Here is a 17,620-nt window from a genome sequence, read left to right on the forward strand (position 1 = left end):
CTATTTTCATAAATTTAATACATATCAATCAATAATAGAAATCATACAGAGACCACATACAAAATTAATGCAAAAAAATTAAACTCTTTAAATTAATGTTTTTCAATGCTTTAACCAGCTAAGGAGAAAAAGGACAAGGACTATCCTTTAATTAAAGTCATTTTTTTTTCTGTATTGGATGTGTAGTTGTACTGAAGAAAGTTAAGAGGTTTTACAATAAACCTATTGACTCTATGGATAGTAGCCGAGCAGATGCAAAGTCTCTCTTTCTCGACGTGAGATTCATATTTGCAACATGAACTTGTAGTATTGTGAAGGCTGATTTATACTACGATCACTTCCTCGATCGTATACTTTTGAATTTAGATGAAATCGCCCACAGACAACAACGGTCACTTCACTATTCTTCCACCTTTTTGAGTGCATTATTTCAAGTTCCAATTGAGTAATTAAAAAAAATAATGTTCATATTAAATACCCCAATGAAAAACAAAAAGGAAAACAAAGAATCATCATCAGTTTGCAGCTAGCTGCTTGACTAGCAGCTACGTACTTCACCAAGAGAGTGGCCCATATCACCCTACATAATCTGGTCAGAGAGCGACGGCAATTGCCGGAAAAGTTGGCGGGAACCGAAGGCATGTCGTCGCGGAACCGTGGGTGGCGCAAGTAGCAGAACCCTGACCCCAACACAAAGGCCTTGAATGGCACCATGTAAGACACCAAGGAAGCCACCACGCAAAACACCACAAATATTCCCGCGGCCCTTGGATCCCTCCAATTAAACAGGGCCTCCAAACGCTCCCCTTGGGCTGCCACGTCACCCAAAAGCGTTTGGGCCCTACCTCCGAGGGTCTGGAGTCGATCGTATCGGATACGAATTATATCTGACGGTCGCGTGGATGGAAACCCGTCGAACTCTTCTGGGCTCACAGCATCGACGTAGGACATTCTCAGGTCCATATTATGTGGGCCCAATTGACGATACCGCCACTGTACCAATAGGATGAAGAAGGCATACATGAATACAGTGGGTAACACCAAATGCAGACAAATTACAACCGCCAAGAGTAGTACGTGCACTAAAACGGTGGTCGGAGGATGAAGCCACGTGCAGATTCCATCAAGCCAAAGGGCCAATGTAGCTGCACGTGATAGGCACCCTACCACGCGAAACCAGTTGGCCTTGCTTCTCCTCATGCTCGTGAGAAATTTTTTATTGTGAATGGAACACGAAGGGTGCATCATATGTTTTTATATAAATAGTGGGAAATTTTATGTTTTAAGTTATTAACTTTTTAACACATATATTCCACCATTTGCATAATGACACGTGATGTACCATCTCATGTATCGATCACATTGAAAAATCTCTCCATGCTCCAGTGCCAGAATCCAACATGAACTGAACCACCTGTTGTCCCAACGGCGGCTTGCACCTTGCGAGCCGAGCCGTGAAAATCCGCATATCCGAGTTCCTCACAATATCTTGTTGTGCTGGACCTAGTGGGCGTACGTAATGCATCCTAGGAAGCATTGGTGACGTGTAAGCTTGGATCAAACTAAATCCACGATGAACATGAGAATCTAACGGCTATCTCAATCTCTCCCATTTTCTTGGCTCCACCAGGAAGCAACACCGTAAGGGAATATGAGCTCATGTACACCCGATTCATATTCAAAGTGGATAGTCTCACACGGATCCTCTCGATCCGAATATCCTTCTCGGGTTTTCCCGCTTCATCGCGCTTGTACCTTTCGTTATAAAAAACTCCAATCGTGAGAACAGTACAAGGGTCGTACACGTCCCAAGTGTACTGCTTGTTCCAGCGTGGATTAAACCGATCAAGAATAGTTCATGTCCGGACCCACTTCGGCCTGTATTTGGCAACCACGTATGTATCGGTGGTCCCACGCACGCCATTTTTGGTCATCACCAAAAGCAAATTCGTGGCCCCGCGAAACCCAACTTCCAACAACCCAATCGGCTATTTCGCCAGCTGCTTTGCCGCCGCTCTAACGTCGCTTGTCACGTCGGCCGCCTCATCCAGCACGTGATACCCGCCTTCTAAACACACTCGTAGGTGTATTCTTCCTGCGTAAGGACACATCTCATCACCAACCATATTGAACCACCTGGACTTTGGCATGGCCCAATCATCACTCCGCTTCTCAATACTCAGCACGTGTACCTTGGCATGGCCCACAGAATGCCCAATGGTTACGTCCTCAAGGATCAGGATCCTCTCCTGAGCTAAGGGTGATGATCATTCTGACCAAACTCATCTGGTCGTTAAAATTTTATCCAAGGTTACAATTGTAGTCATTGAATAAAATTTTAATGTCCCAATAGGCTTGGTCAGGAGGATCCTCACTCTTAGCTCAGGAGAAGATCCTGATCCCGTCCTCAACGATAAAAAACAGAAACGGCTCGAACGGCTTGGCGACTACAAACACCAAGTCTTCGTTCCAAGTCGAGTTGCTGGAGCTTGATGACGTGGACCGTATGGCGGCTATACTGGTCTTAAAAAGCTGTGGGCCCAGTTGAACTTTCACGTAAAGTTCGGGATTTTGTGCATTTGCGGGTTTAGCTTCGGATCCCGAACCTAGCTGCAGAACCTGGGTTTGGATGACCGTTAATCTCAAATACCAAAGCTTTGGAGACAGATACACCTTAGCTCGAGTCTCGGGTATCAACCCGCCCGAATCCGACTGCCACGCCTCCTGAAACTCCTCGTCCGCCTGAGTCCCGATCCACACCGCCAGCATGACGTCATTCCCCGCTGACTTCTCGAACTCCAGAGTGTACCATTGAGGAGCCAGGGGACTATCCGGGGGGACTCGCTTGGACACCTCCTGCAGATCAAACGACACTGTCCCAAGGCAGCTCTCTGTTTTAACCGACGGTTCGTTTTCCTTCTTCTCCTCAGCCTCCGCCCACACAAAAACTTCCAGAGACGTCGAATTCAATCCTTCATTGTCGAACGCGAACACTTGGTCCCAGTCTTGCCGATCTGCATCTTGGTCTTGATGTTGTGTGTTCCGATTGCCAGCTTGGTGTAAACGGATTCGGTTGTAGTGGGGCCTGCATTTACTCTCTTGGATTTCACGGCCCGAACATAAAGGAACAGCGTACGATCGACGAGATCATACGCGCTCCGGTTCCGATTCCGAGCCAACGGCTGAAGCTCGAGCTCGTTGATTCCGCCGTTTATCACCTCCACGTTCTTCTCTTTCTCCATTTGCTTTGTCTTCTCCACCACAGCGTAGGCGATTGGCGGATTATGAACCTCCGGCGGTGAAGTTGGTGGACATGGTAGCAATTGAAGCCTCCTCCGCCTTTTCTGGTGGCTTCGGCTTCTCCTCCGATTTCGCCACCTCTTTAGGCTTTTCTTCTTGTTTATTATCAGTCCCCTCTTTCTTTTTCTCTGTTTTTACCGCCGCTGCCTTCGGATTTTGATCCTCTGCTTTTAGATTCTCAGGAGGCTTCTCCTCCGTCACAGGCGGAGTATCACTATATCAATAGTGGAATATGTGTGTTCAAGTAAGAGGGGATTATTTTGATCGGTTTTTAACCAAGTGGTAATTTTCTGATTATTTGCAAATTTTGCCATTTATTCAAAATTTGGCTACCAATTTTTCATGTTGCTTTCAATAATACTATTCTTACTATATTTTTGTACTACAATTCTGTACAATCTTAGGTGACATCTGATGTGGACAGCCACATCAACTAAATTTAGCATTTAATTTTAAAATGTTAATCATAATTAATAAAAAGATTGTTAATTAAATGATGATTGTGGTATACGAGAAGTCTCATTCTTCCACCTAAGATTATTTAACTGTTTTAATTAATAAAAAGATTGAAATTAAATGATGTAGCTTATCCAACTCATCTGCCACCTAAAATGGTAAAGAAATGTGGTATAAAATTGTGATAAGAATAGCACTACTCTTTTGTTTTTAATTTTAAAAGTGAAGTAAACTAAATTAATATCACGTCAGGCTTAAGAAGAATGGTACAATTTAAGTCACAATATTATAGACATTCATTATGTCACAAACGTTGGTATACGTAGTAGGTAAGTTTTCTCTCCTATTCGATTACAAATCCTAAAAACTTTTTTGAGCTATCAAATCCATCGTGGTTGATTTTTCCCAATATTTTCGCACTTGGTGGCATAGGACCAAGGAAGAAAGATAGAGAGAATAAAAACTATCTAATTTGATTCATTCACAATAATTAAGAGATGTTTATCTTCAGGGTGTTCCTTCTATCGACCGACCGATACTTTTCTTCACCTGTGGTTTCTCAAGGATGAGAACGTAATTAACTCTTTAGCATCTCCATCGAGAATTTAAGTATTATTACGTGTGTCAAGTAAAACTAATTGATATTAACATTTGAGAGGAAATATTTATTTTTTATTTTTTATATCAATATAATGATCAGGAATTAGATTCAAACTTGAAATCCCTTCAAGGATTAGTTCGTTGATACTCAAAACTAGAATCACACAAGTTTTTACCATTTTGTTTCTATGAATGCTTAGGCCATGCATGTTGGTACAATTACCGTAACTTGATTAATAATAAAGGTAACGTTAAGAAGACTAAATTTGCAAACTAAATGATATGTCACCAATAAGAATGAGCACGCTTATCAACGCTCACATAATAATCCAATCATTAACTTTCATGTCATTTAGTTTACAAATTTAGTCTTTCTAATATTATCCTAATTATAATGTAGATATTAATAAGATTTTAGTTCATTTGGCTTATCTGCCGGTACGTACAAACCCCTTTTTGTCTTTTTTCTATTAGAGGCAGGTTAGGTAAGTGCGCACTTGCAGCCTTCTGCAAAAATGAACGTTGCTTTGTTCTTGTGCTCCATAATATATATACCTTGCTCAGTCCATAAGGAAAACAAATAAGCACTTGATTGGAAAAATCTCAAGCATCCAAAAACGGTGGTGTGCATGCAATTTTTCTGACACAAATATTCTCAGAATGCTTTTTTTTTCTTCTTTTGCTAAGAAAAATATTTGAACTATAATAATTTATGGTGGAAAAAATATGTGCGTGTGCGTGTGTGTGTGTGTGAAGGACATGCAATGTGTATTAAACTATCTAGTGCTTAAGTAATTAAAAAATAATAATACTTGACTATTCAAGTAAAAATTCTTATTTGAAATTTTTGGTGGCTGACTTAAAGAATTTTGTATTTATGATCAGAATTGGTTGTGATATAAATTAATATGTAAATATCATTTTGTAAAATATTAATTAAAACTAAGGTCGTTTAGTCAATCAACTATATAAAATAGATAGAAGGTTTGTAATAGTTGAATGATTAAACGAGCATTTATCTATTTGCTATAGTTGATTATCTATTAACTTAGTTTTATTTAATTTTTTTGGAGAGACAATGTTAATAGAGTGATCTATAAAATCACCGGATTCAATCTTAGCATGAAGTTTCATGAATCGACCATAAGAAGTTTTGAGTATGAATTCTTACTCATATTTGAGCTGTCAAATATTGTTCATTAATAGACTATTAAATTTGGATGTGAAGGAAACGATCAAGGGTCGAGCTAACTAGTGGCTGCCCTGGATTCTAACACATCCTAAGTTTTAAAAGATGAAAATGCAGCAGTTTCAGAAGAAATATTGTTTGTACCTTTGCTGAAAATATATATATATATATATATATATATATATATTTGATGAGCTTTTACAATAACACAAACTCATGCCCTTTGTGGTGATCTTCGATGTGAAATGAAAGGTTCATTAGTGCCTAGGAGGAGGTATCAGAAGGGGGCAGTGGATATACATTTTGAATGACGCGTCTTTTCTGTGTGAGATATAGCTCCACAGCGTGTAGTTGTTGGTCGCACATAAATGGTGCGACCATCTCTCTTGTGCCTGCATGGTAGCTGATCCTTTTAGGTTTCTTGGGCATGTTGTGCTTATTTGCTTCTTTTGATTTAAACTCATCACCCTTTAGCCCGAGTGACTAATTGATCTAGTCACCAAAAAAACACATGGACTGACTAAAAATGCTTTAGTCACAACATATCTTGTTACTAAGGAATTGTCGAGTTGGTTACATGATTACTTTGTAATGTTTTACGATTTTTTTTGCTTCTTTTGACGCCCTTTAACCCGAGTGACTAATGTTTTATGATTTTATAAACTAATTTGCCATTTAGAAACTTATAAAACAGAAGTTAGAAGCTTAGAAAACCTTCAATGTTAGAGGGATAATCGTTAGTGCTTCCAGTTTATAATCTGATATACGCGCTCTAAAATCGGGTTGAAGAAGTATATGTGGATATATATAATGCATATGCTTGTAATTTTTGACAAAGAAAGTATTGCAGTCAATTTTAATTGTATCAGCAGATAGAACCCTTTAATTATCTCATTTCATGGTATAAAATCAACTGTTATTAGGGAAATAGGACAAATATGGTAGTTTTTCGTTGTCCATTTTGCTCTACAAGGTCAGCAAAATTTTGGGGTAAAAGTTTGACAAGATTGAAAGATTGATGCTATAACCATTAAGAAGTAGGCGCGTTTTATGTTTATGTTTTGTATTTACTTTTATTTGTTGTTCAGATTCATGGTATGGGAAGCCTTTGACATCCTATGCAATATTTTCTTGTGTTGTAGAGTTGATGTTTCCACTCGTTTCCAGCGTTCTTTCATGCAACTTCTTAATGGAGCTCAGTTTGAAGAACTATCCGATAGGGATTTAATCCTGACATCTGCATTGAACGCAGATTATCTCCTTATTACTTTGCCCATATATGTTGACTGGAAGAAGGCATCTCACTCGGGTTACTAGAAATGGCCGGGTACGCGCTTTGTAATGTTGCTTGTTCAGAGTTGGTCACACTTTGTTAATCAATATGGTCGAGTTAGTTACTCTTCTCTTGGGCCTTTAGCCTCGAGAAGGTCCTCAGGCCATCTCCAACCGAAAAAGGGCCAAAGAGCCATGTTTAGCCTATAGCCCTGCAAGAAATTATATTTTCATAAACAATGTCAAACCATATTTTATACCATCTCCAAACGAGGGGGCCAAAGGGCTATAGGCCAAACATAGCCTTTGACAAAACATCATCTCCAACCGAAGGGACCAAAAGGCCATAGGCCAAACATAATTTATTCTTTTAATTGAATTAATATGGTTAATTGAATTCAACTACCATTTTAAAATAAGGTTTTTGGACATATTCTAAGTGCCACTTGTCGCTAAATTAATAAGCCTTCGGATTTCATCTTTATAGAATGAAAATGATGTGAAAAATTGGTGAAGAATTGAAATAAAATGAGGTAAGATAGTATGGAATGGTGAAAAGGATGTGAGAAATGGGATAGAAATGGCTTAGGTATTTATAAAAATAAAAAATTAGAATTTTTTTTTTTATTTTGTCCCCAAAAAAAAAGTCAAATAGTAACTTGACGTCAGCATGATGTCAGGTAGCTGATGTCAACATGATGTCAGGTAGCTGACATCAGCATGATGTCAGGTAGCATGTGCTTGGGCTGGGCTATGGGGCTGGCGGGCTGGGCTATAGGGCTAGCGGGCTGGCTGCTCTTGACCAGCCCTTTGGTTGGTTCTCCCATTTTTGGCCGGGTGGGGCTCACAAGCCCTTTGGCCTAACCCTCGGTTGGAGACTGTTTTCATGTCAAAAGAGGTATTTTTAGCCCTATGATCCTTTGGCCTAGTCGATTGGAGATAGTCTTAGGTTTAAGAGCAATGAATCCAATCCACCTTGGTTTATTTTGTTACATGTATTATTACTAGGGGAGTTGTAACATCTAACAAAAACAAAAGAGTGAGAAAACATGATATGAAGGTGGGAGTAGCAACAAATAATAAAGGAGAATTAATAAAATAATTAGAAGAAGATTACAACAACCAAAAACCAGAAAGATTGTATTCAACAAGCACGTTGTTCTTATCACCCAAAAAAATAATTCTTGTATGTTAAATTATTACATGTATGGACATGGAGGACATACAACCGAAGAAAACCCCAACCAGATCAAAAGTTCAAAACCAAAACCCACCGTAAGGCTCAAATTCTTCCTGGGGGTTTTGGATCATGCACCGGATTTGCTCCTACCTCTGAATAATCATTGGTTTCCAGATCCATCCGCCCCTCCACAAATCCTTCTCCCAAATCAAGGACACCTTCATCCAACAAATTCTGACTCGGTAGGTCTTCCTTACTTATCTTCCGGCTTCCTATATTATCCAGAGCCAAGGAAAAGAGACATAAATATCATTCGTCGAGGATCTTGTAATTTTTTCAGTTATTTCAAAATTAAAATAAATAAATAAATAAATAAAAGGCTTACTCGTCGTAGGAGCTGCAGTAATTGATGAGAGGACATATGTAAAACATAGAAAGATAAGTAGTTGTGTCATAAAATTACACTTGTGCGCCATGCCTTTGCTTCTTATGAAGTATTCAATGGATCTACACAGCACTGCTTGAGAAAAAAAAACAGGAGGAGAGAGAGGGTGGGCGATGATGGCAATGGGCATGAGAAAACATGTGGGAATGGCTGGCGTTTTATATTAATTAAGATAAGAAGGACAAGTTGAACATGCAAAAGCCAAAATGTAACTGATAAGAATATTTATCCTAAAGTCAACTTGGGTAATTATTTATTGTATTTCTGTGTGGGTTAGTTCCACTTCCATATATATCATCCCTTATATATTTCACTTGTGTTAATTTTCAGCATATTCTTTTTTATAGAACATAATAGATGCAGAACTATTTAAATTTACATATAATTTACATTTTATGCGTTTATGGAATATATACTTGGGAGTTGATGTGTTATTCCACATGTTAATATGAGTAAATAATAAGGTTCACACGGTCCACTTCTAAGGTATTTTAATAATTAAAAAAACAAGTACACGTGTTACAATTTGAATGGAGTAGTATCACATATGACAATGTTCTAGATCGAAAAATCTCTTAAATCAGAATGTAAAATTGACACAGCGTGACAAATAGAAGATTAATCAATGTGAGTGTTCAAAGAACAAGAAGTCTGGAATCAACCATAGAAAATCTCAATATTTTGAACCATAACCGATTACATTACAAACATGCATAATGCCTTAAACCTCTTAAATGTCCTCAAAATAGGGTTAGAATTAAACAATTAACAAATTATCTTAAACTTCTTCAAAACTTAAAATGTTGAGTGATGTTACACTATCACATTTTTTCATACCACATTAGAAATATAACTTACCAATACATATGAGTCTAATCTCTATTGAAAAAATGACACAAATATAATTTTAAAATGTGGTAAGACTAACATTTTTATAAAAAGCTATAAACGATGGAATGTGTTTTAGCTTTTTGTATAAGTGCATGCCAGAGGTTCAAATCTCCTTCAATCTCTTTTGATTTTTGGGTAAGATCTCATTTGATCTCATTAGGAAGACAGAGAAAAAGAAAAAGAAGCTGATAAGGTTTAGGTGGCTCTCCCTAGAAGTGGTAGGCGATGTCTGTAATTGTCTATAATTGTGACCATGCATGAATGTATGATCAGTCGATCTCCATCACTGGGGACAACCCCCACAAACCCTAAGTCAGCGAGTGAGTGGGATCTTAACCCTAATGACAATCGAACTTGCCGACGTTGCCATATGCGACAATTGAACAAAGTCACGAGTCAGACGTCTTTCCACCGTCCAAGCCCTCCAAACTTCCCAAGATGTCCATCAATTGCAGTCACGGAGATTCCTTACGTTATTATGTGCTGTACCAATAATAGTATTTAAGACAAGAAGAAAAAAACAAACTTTCTCAAATAATTCACAAATGAACTTTTGTAAGAACAATATAATACACTTTTTCTTTAATTTATATGTCATGTCGATTAATAACATGACACCAAATTGTTAAATTTGAAAAGTTTTAACAAAACATTCTTGGTACTGTTCACTTTTAATAAAATGACATTTTTACTCTAAAAAGCCACTTCTGGTACTATTCACTTACAACATTTTTTTATCATTTTAATTAAAACTCAAAGTTTTCAAACCATTTTCATTAGTTTTCTTTTAATTTTTTTTTTTTACAAGTGGTGGACATATTACAAGCAGTTAATATAGAAAAATTAATTTAGGTCATCAAATTAAGATTTGGATTCATCTGTATCTAAATTTTAGAGATCTTATGGATTATCACATCTTAACTTTTCATCGTACATCGTTCGATCAGAAATCACTTGAATTTTTCATTTAAAATTAAACACAAATAGTATCTAGCGAAAACTAACCGCATGATATATGATGAATGGCTAGGATATGAGGATTCCTACAATCCCCACAAAGAGGATCCGGAGAGAATCCTAATCCATCAAATTATAATATACATGGCACCTGAATTTTAGGTCAACAATTCTTTTTTTTTTTTTTTCAAACCAAAGGTCTATTCATTTATAAATTTTTTGAAGTGTCTAACATATCATTCGTGGAGATTTTCAACTTTTTTTTTTTAAAAATTTTGTCATACAATGAAATATTATATTAAAATTAAAGAATTTGAATTGAGCCAGACAATAAATTAATCATAATAATTTGTATATATCGAACTCGCTATCTAACGAGTGAAGGAAAATATTACTCTTTAATACTAAGTGGCTAAACGATATCTACAATTATTAACTTTAATAACGTGACAAATATATGTCAACAATACATCATATGATATAAGAGTACGATTCAAATAAAATGACTTTTATAGCATTACTCTCTAGTTTAACTTCTAGCTCGACTTTTCAACCCTTCAACTTTGATTTTAAAACTAAATGCACAATTACTTTTACGGTGCGTTTGATTTGTGGGAAACTAAACTTGGTAATGGGAAATTGTTGCATTTTTCATGTTTGGTAAGGGTATGCTTGGGAAACGATTTTCCTTGACCATGGGAAAATAGAGGGGAAAGTGATGCCCTCCACCCACTTAGGAAATCATTTTTACTTCGGTTTCCCCTTCCTGTTCTTCAAAATTGTTGATTAATTTGTATGATCATTGAGGAACTGTTTTATTAATTTCTTTTATTAACAAGTGTTATAGGCATAATTTACTGAACAATTATGGAGGCCATAGAGAGAGAGAAAGGTGCAGCAATAGTAGAGAGAAGAGAGAGATATGTAATTGTGGGTGTGTTCTATTCCATTCCATTATGCCCTTATTTATAATAGTAAGAAAGGTTAATTTCTTACCCTTTTAGGATTACAACTCTTAATAGGATATTAACTACGAAAGGGAATATAAAAGATATCCCTAGATATGTTAGGATTTACACAATTACATTCCTATTCCAATAGGACTGCAACACTCCCCCTTGAGTGTGTAAATACTCAAACAGATGACACATCAGGTCTTCAGCGATGAAGTAAGTATAGTTGATGAAGTCGTTGGCACAATGAGCAAATGCGAGTCTCAAATCAACGGAAGAATGCATAAAAATAAAAAATAAAAAAAAAACTCACAAAACCTCACTATGGTAAAACCCAAGGTGGGAGAAAAACCCATAGTCTAAGGAGAAAAGTGAGAAGTTGCATTAAGTCAAAACTATACGTCTTTTGGACGCAAGTATAATAACTCTCAAGGGTATGATCATCCCAGGATGGTTGCCTCGTTAAAACCTAATTAGGTAGCAAAAACCCAGTGGAAAAAATGCTCCTAATTGTAAGGAAAAAAAGTACATTAAGATCAAGTGAGTATACTTCTGGATACTCCCCCCTGAGTTTGACATAACTTCCAAATGAGAACTACAAGCATTGTATATGAATAGTTAGGCATACTAATTCCTCGGACAAACTTCTAGAAGGTTGACTTTGGCAGTGACGTTGTGTAAAGGTCGACAAGGTTATTTAGGATCGGCTTGCATGACTTCAATCTCTTGATGCTTTGCTCATGTGATGTAGACATAATATGTCTTAGGGTTAACTTCGTTGATGTATCATGGCTTGTCCAGGTGGATACATGCGGCATAATATTCATGGATCGTCGTCAGGACTCAATGATGGATGAAAATATAGCAAGTATTTTGAATATGCTTAACAAGAACTTCTAACCATGTCTCACTTGTGGCATAGTAAAGTAAGGTGAGTCTTGCAATGATTCGAATATTTCGCAACTAAGGTCATATCATGGACCTCCAAGATATTGCGATATCCCTAACGTTAAAGACATAACCATATGTGGATTTTGCCTTGTGTGGGTTTGATAAGTAACATGCATTAGCATAAGAACAAGGCAAGCATCATTTCAAGGATCAGGGGTTGACTCCGCTAAGATGCATTGGGATTTGCCCAAATTCGTAATACCTTTAGGGAACGTCTTTAATACCAATTCAGTGGTTGCGTGTAGGCGTGGTGTTGTATTTCAACAGCGAATGAGATGTCCTGTCTTAATACAATGAGCTAAGTATAATGAAGCGCAAAGTTGAACTTAGATATGGAATTTCGGATTCCATAACCTCTTCAAGGGTCTCATTTTCATATAATGTATAGACGATCAAAGGTATACTCAAATGTGACACATTCGGGGTGTAGTTCGATTGGTAGACCAAAATACAGTCAGAATAATGCTTGAACTTCAGGTCAAGGTATAAACAAGTTTTCCTAAGATCCTTCATCTCAAATTTCATCTTCAGTTGCGAGACAGTTTTCTTAAGCTCTTCCGGAGTCTTAGTGAGATTCGTGTCAACGACATAAACTGTAACTCTAGCAATTCGAAATAAGACTTCATAGTTTAACACGCAAGGGCATAATTCATCCTTGATTGATCAAATAATCACTTGGACGGGTATACCACATTCGTCGAATTGTTAGTGAATGCCTCAAACAAGTTAAGAGGGTGTTCCATGGTTTTGGAACTATTTGAACCAGTCCATGTAATTCTTCGGGAACTTACATGTAAATCTCCATATTAATATCTCCATAGAGAAAACGCTAACCACATTTCATAATGTTGCTATTAATCACATGACATTTTGAGAGAAACCTTGTGCCGTAAGGCATGCATCACATCGCATTATTTCATTCATCTTATAATGCTGCATTTCCCACTTGTAACATAACAGGGTTACCTTGGGCAGTGTAAGAACAACATGTCCAAAACACACTTTGGTAAGGAATTTGACCTGGATTGTAATTTCGGTTGTCTAATTAGTTCTACGTTGTCACTTAATCAACGGAACACGGTTTGATATTGTTGCTTTTCATTTATGTCGGTAGCTACCATATAAGTGAAAACATCATCGATGGTAGTCTCATTTCAATTCCATTTAGTTCACCTAAACTAGTATACTGGACCAAGAACTTCAAGTCTTGGGAGTAATCCAGATTGATCTTATGAGATGGAAATGATTTGAGATAGCGATCGAGTATGGATTCATTGTTGTGCCATGTCTTCCTCTTCTAAAGAAGTGAATCCTACGAACCGAGTGATCTGTCGTGCTCTAGGCCAAGACAGATTGATTGGCTATCTAGCAGTGTACCGAACCGTCCAACAGGAGTATCCAAACCATCCAACGTGGGCGGCACACCCTTCGTGGATGTTGACTCGACTTCTGTTAAGTACATCTATCCTTGCAGGCATGTTTGCAGTTGGTATATGATCTTGTCACTTTAGTTAGATTAGAGGAATGCATCTGGAGCAATATTCTGAAATCTAGAATTCATCGTACTTGCTTATCATACTTATGCGGTATGGGGATCGAGATGAGACATAGTAGGCATTGTCCATGAAAATTCGTTTCGTTCTACAGGAACGTTGACGTTCTTATCTCCCCTTAACGGCGGAAAACTGTCTCATTAAAGTGACAACCCACAAATGAGCAGTAAAGAGGTCACATGCAAGGGCTCTAAGAAAGCTAGTATGAAGGAGAATCATGATCGACAAAGATTCACGTCCTTCTTTGAAGACCAATGTTGGTACGTTGCAGCAGCGCAACTTGGCAAATGAAATGTACACCCAAATTTGTAAATACAAAAAACGTTAGGTTCATACCTAGTAACCAACTGTAACGTCAAAATGGTTAGGTGGCAATGGGCCTCAAGGCAGACCAACATAACTGCATATAAGTTTGCATAGCCCTAGGCAGAAATCGAAAACTTGGTACATTTACCAAAATCTAGGCGATCATTTAAATTGCGCTTTATGATCACTAAGCGAGGCTATTTGGGGTGATCATGAGAATTCAATGTTCAATTAGAAACCCAAAATGACATGCAATACTTTATAAAAAAAACGTCGATATAAACTCTTCGGCATTATCTAGTCTCCCAAACCGTATGGGATAAGTAGGGTGGTGAACCCTTAATCAGCCAGAAGGTTTAGTAGCAATGTATGTGAACAAACATGTGACTAGTTTGTTGATTTATCAACCAAAACCATAAGTATTTATATGGTCCGCATTTTGGTTGGATTAGTCCACATATATTCCTTTAAATCCACTGTGAAAAGAGAGTCGTTCCGTATCTTTGTGAGGGATGATTTAGAAAATCAAATTTTCCAAATGAGTGGGCTTTGGCAAGTGTGCTTGTAGGCACAAGATCCTTACTTTGGGTAAGGAGATGCGTAGTAGCATCATTGGTCGACCAAAGTGTCCCAAATGGTCGTGCCAAAACAAGTAAACTGCTCAACCACCCAGCTCTAGGCCGGCCACATGTGGTGTGTACCCCAATTGGGAAATAGCCCATTAGCCCCAAATCAAAGATTCAGGCTCAATTTTGGAGGTGGTGCAAAGATATTTCACTCTTATTTTCTTTAGTGGTTTCATTAATGATCATTGTTCTCTCGAATATCTTTAAACACTCAATAACAGGGAGAATTTAAGGTCCTCTAAATGGTGATGCAGTATCATTCATACAACGAGGAGCCTGTCAAAGCTCTTAATTAGGCTGGATAGACATGAAGTCGTTGTTAGAGATATGATTTAGGTGTAAAGTTAATGTGCGTAGTATCGTATTCATCCAGACAACTAACTTCCCTACATTCCTACCTAATCACGTGGTTAATTAGATTGGTCACATGTATACAAGAAACATGATTCAATTAACTCGTATTCGAGGAAAATTTCAATAAGATTATCCATAAGTAAAACATACACCAAACTTGAATCCAAGAACATGGGAAAATGTTCACAAAGTAAACCAAAGTTACTAGGGTGGATTTGGCCCACAAGGCCATTTATGTCAAAATTCTGCTCTTCCAATGGTGTTCAGTAGAGCAAAATTAGTCTTACATATTGACTATTAGAATGGTACTCCTTAACAACATTGGTATGGGCACGAACAAGTGTATAACCAATGATCTATTCCATCGAGATGGAAGTAGATTCTGCAGGGTTAAGGTTTGGGAATACTATCCCTTATTCTTGAAGTTTTAGGTCTTAGGTGTCAATGATCATGCTTCGGGCATGATGCCACACCTTGGCAGGACCTGATTCTACCATATGTTATAAAAACAAACTCGAAATTGGATTGTGAGAGAGTATGCCATTCGGTGTATCCCTGCTGAAGCAGTGCATCACCATTCAGTAGGTTTTGATTGAACTGGTTTAAGCCATTCGGTAGACACCAACTGAACTGAGTCTATACCTTTCTCTCATGTTTGTGGTAATAATCAAATCCGAGAATTTGGTAAACTTCTGCTTTCTACACTACTGATTCAGGGGCAAGTTAGAAACATGGCAGGACGAGAAAAGTATTCCCCAGTCAAAATTTGATCAGATTTATAAACTTCAGAATTATATTCATTAATGGACGTAATCATGGTGTGCTTCAGGCAATGTCTTGTACCCCACATAAAGTGGTTTCTATTAGAAAATGTCTAAATCAGGAAAATCGAACTTGTGACGGTTTGACAATCCACTAAATTTGAGGAAACAAGATTGTGATTGGTGCTATGGAAATGAATTATCCATAAGCATCAAAGTTAGAACATTCGAGTTCTAAGACATGGTTTCATGAAAAACGTCGGGTTTTCATGGGTGTATTTTACGAAAACTTCGAGTTTCAAAGGCACTAAATTTGAAACTACAGGTTCAATTTTAGTTTATGAACGTTTAGTTGATAAAAGAAAGGTTCCTGCAAGAACACATAATGCATTATGCTAATTTAAGTGTAGTATTAATGAGTAATACTATAGCCCAAAATAATATGCAATATGCAATATGCTAATATAAGCAAAATAATATTAAAATAATGTTATTGGGTTGAAAATACCATAGCCCAAAAAATAGGGTTAGGTGTCATGAGCAAAAGAAGGGGCTCGGGTTAGGTATGGCTGCAAAAGCAGCCCATTGAATGGTCTTTAGGCGACGGGCCAAGTTTTTGAAGCCCAACAACAAGTGCTAGCTTAATTAGGGCCAAGGGAAGGGCATGGGTTAGGGCCCAACGAAAGCTGGCATTGGGTTCGCACGGGAAAGCAAGGCCAGCGAAAGCTGGCTTGCGATTTTGGGTCATACAGGGCCTAGCCGAGGCTAAAGCCGAGTCTAATAGGCTGTGGCATAGGTCCTGTAACCAAGAAGGATGCGGCATGCGGGCCGAGATGCAGGGACAAAACCCAAGAAAGTTGCGAGCTTCCTTGGGAAGTAGATTGAGGTTGTAAGCCCATCTAGGTTAACTAGGCTGAAGGCCTGGGGGTCCGTGTGGTGGTAGCAATGCTCAGAGGGCTGCTGCCATGGTGATGCCACAGTGGTGCCAAAAAAAAATACCCAATTTTTCGAACCTAGGGTTTAAAATAAACCTAATTTGCTTCTAATTTATTTGATATACATTGACTCACATATTCCACATAGCAAATATAATTGCGTAATGCATGAAACAAATATATATATATATATATATTAAGAAATATATAAACATATACAATATATATATATATATATATATCGTAAGGAAAATATAAACATAGAGGCGTTCATGCATCATGGGAAATGTTTTCATGCTTCTAGGTCGTTTCAAATATCTTACTTTATTTAAGTGTACCTGATTGGCAGAAAACTACAGAAGCCTTTGAATTTATAGAAGATCCTTCTCATAAAGCCAGAATTGCATTTCCAATGTGTTGTATCATGTTCAACACAGAAAAATTAAATTGAATCAATAACATGTAGATCAATTCAAAATAATAAATTAATCACAAAAAGAATGATTAAAAGTAATACTCTCCTGATTGAAGATCAAACTCTCTTGTTAGCTCAGCGTTAAAAGCGTGCTGATAATGTGTTATAGGCATAATTGACTAAACGATTACGGAGGCCATAGAGAGAGAGAAAGGTGTGGCAATAGTAAAGAGAAGAGAGAGATATGTAATTATGAGTGTGTTCTATTCCACCTCATTATGCCTTTATTTACAGTAGTAGGGAAGGTTAATTCCTTACCCTTTTAGGATTACAACTCTTAATAGGATATTAACTACGAAAGGGAATATAAAAGATATTCCTAGATATGTTAGGATTTACACAATCACATTCCTATTCCAATAGGACTGCAACAAATAGATTTTATTAGGGTAAATTACATAAAACTACCTCAACTA

The 17,620-nt window shown here is 37.5% G+C and overlaps 1 long non-coding RNA gene and 1 pseudogene across 1 annotated transcript; both read right to left on the reverse strand.

The window, feature by feature from the left end:
* Positions 1 to 214: 214 nt before the first annotated feature.
* On the reverse strand, positions 215 to 7,014 carry LOC103944441 (annotated as a pseudogene).
* Positions 7,015 to 7,884: 870 nt separating this feature from the next.
* Positions 7,885 to 9,810, reverse strand: LOC103944348. The gene is made up of 2 exons (XR_666823.3): positions 8,383 to 9,810; positions 7,885 to 8,269 (listed from the first exon to the last, which is right to left on the reverse strand). It is a non-coding gene; the product is annotated as an uncharacterized LOC103944348 (long non-coding RNA).
* Positions 9,811 to 17,620: the final 7,810 nt, after the last annotated feature.

Source organism: the organism of the source record quoted next, unplaced genomic scaffold, assembly GCF_019419815.1.
Source record: "Pyrus x bretschneideri cultivar Hongxiangsu unplaced genomic scaffold, Pyrus_bretschneideri_v1 Contig9, whole genome shotgun sequence".
Classification (NCBI taxonomy): domain Eukaryota; kingdom Viridiplantae; phylum Streptophyta; class Magnoliopsida; order Rosales; family Rosaceae; genus Pyrus; species Pyrus x bretschneideri.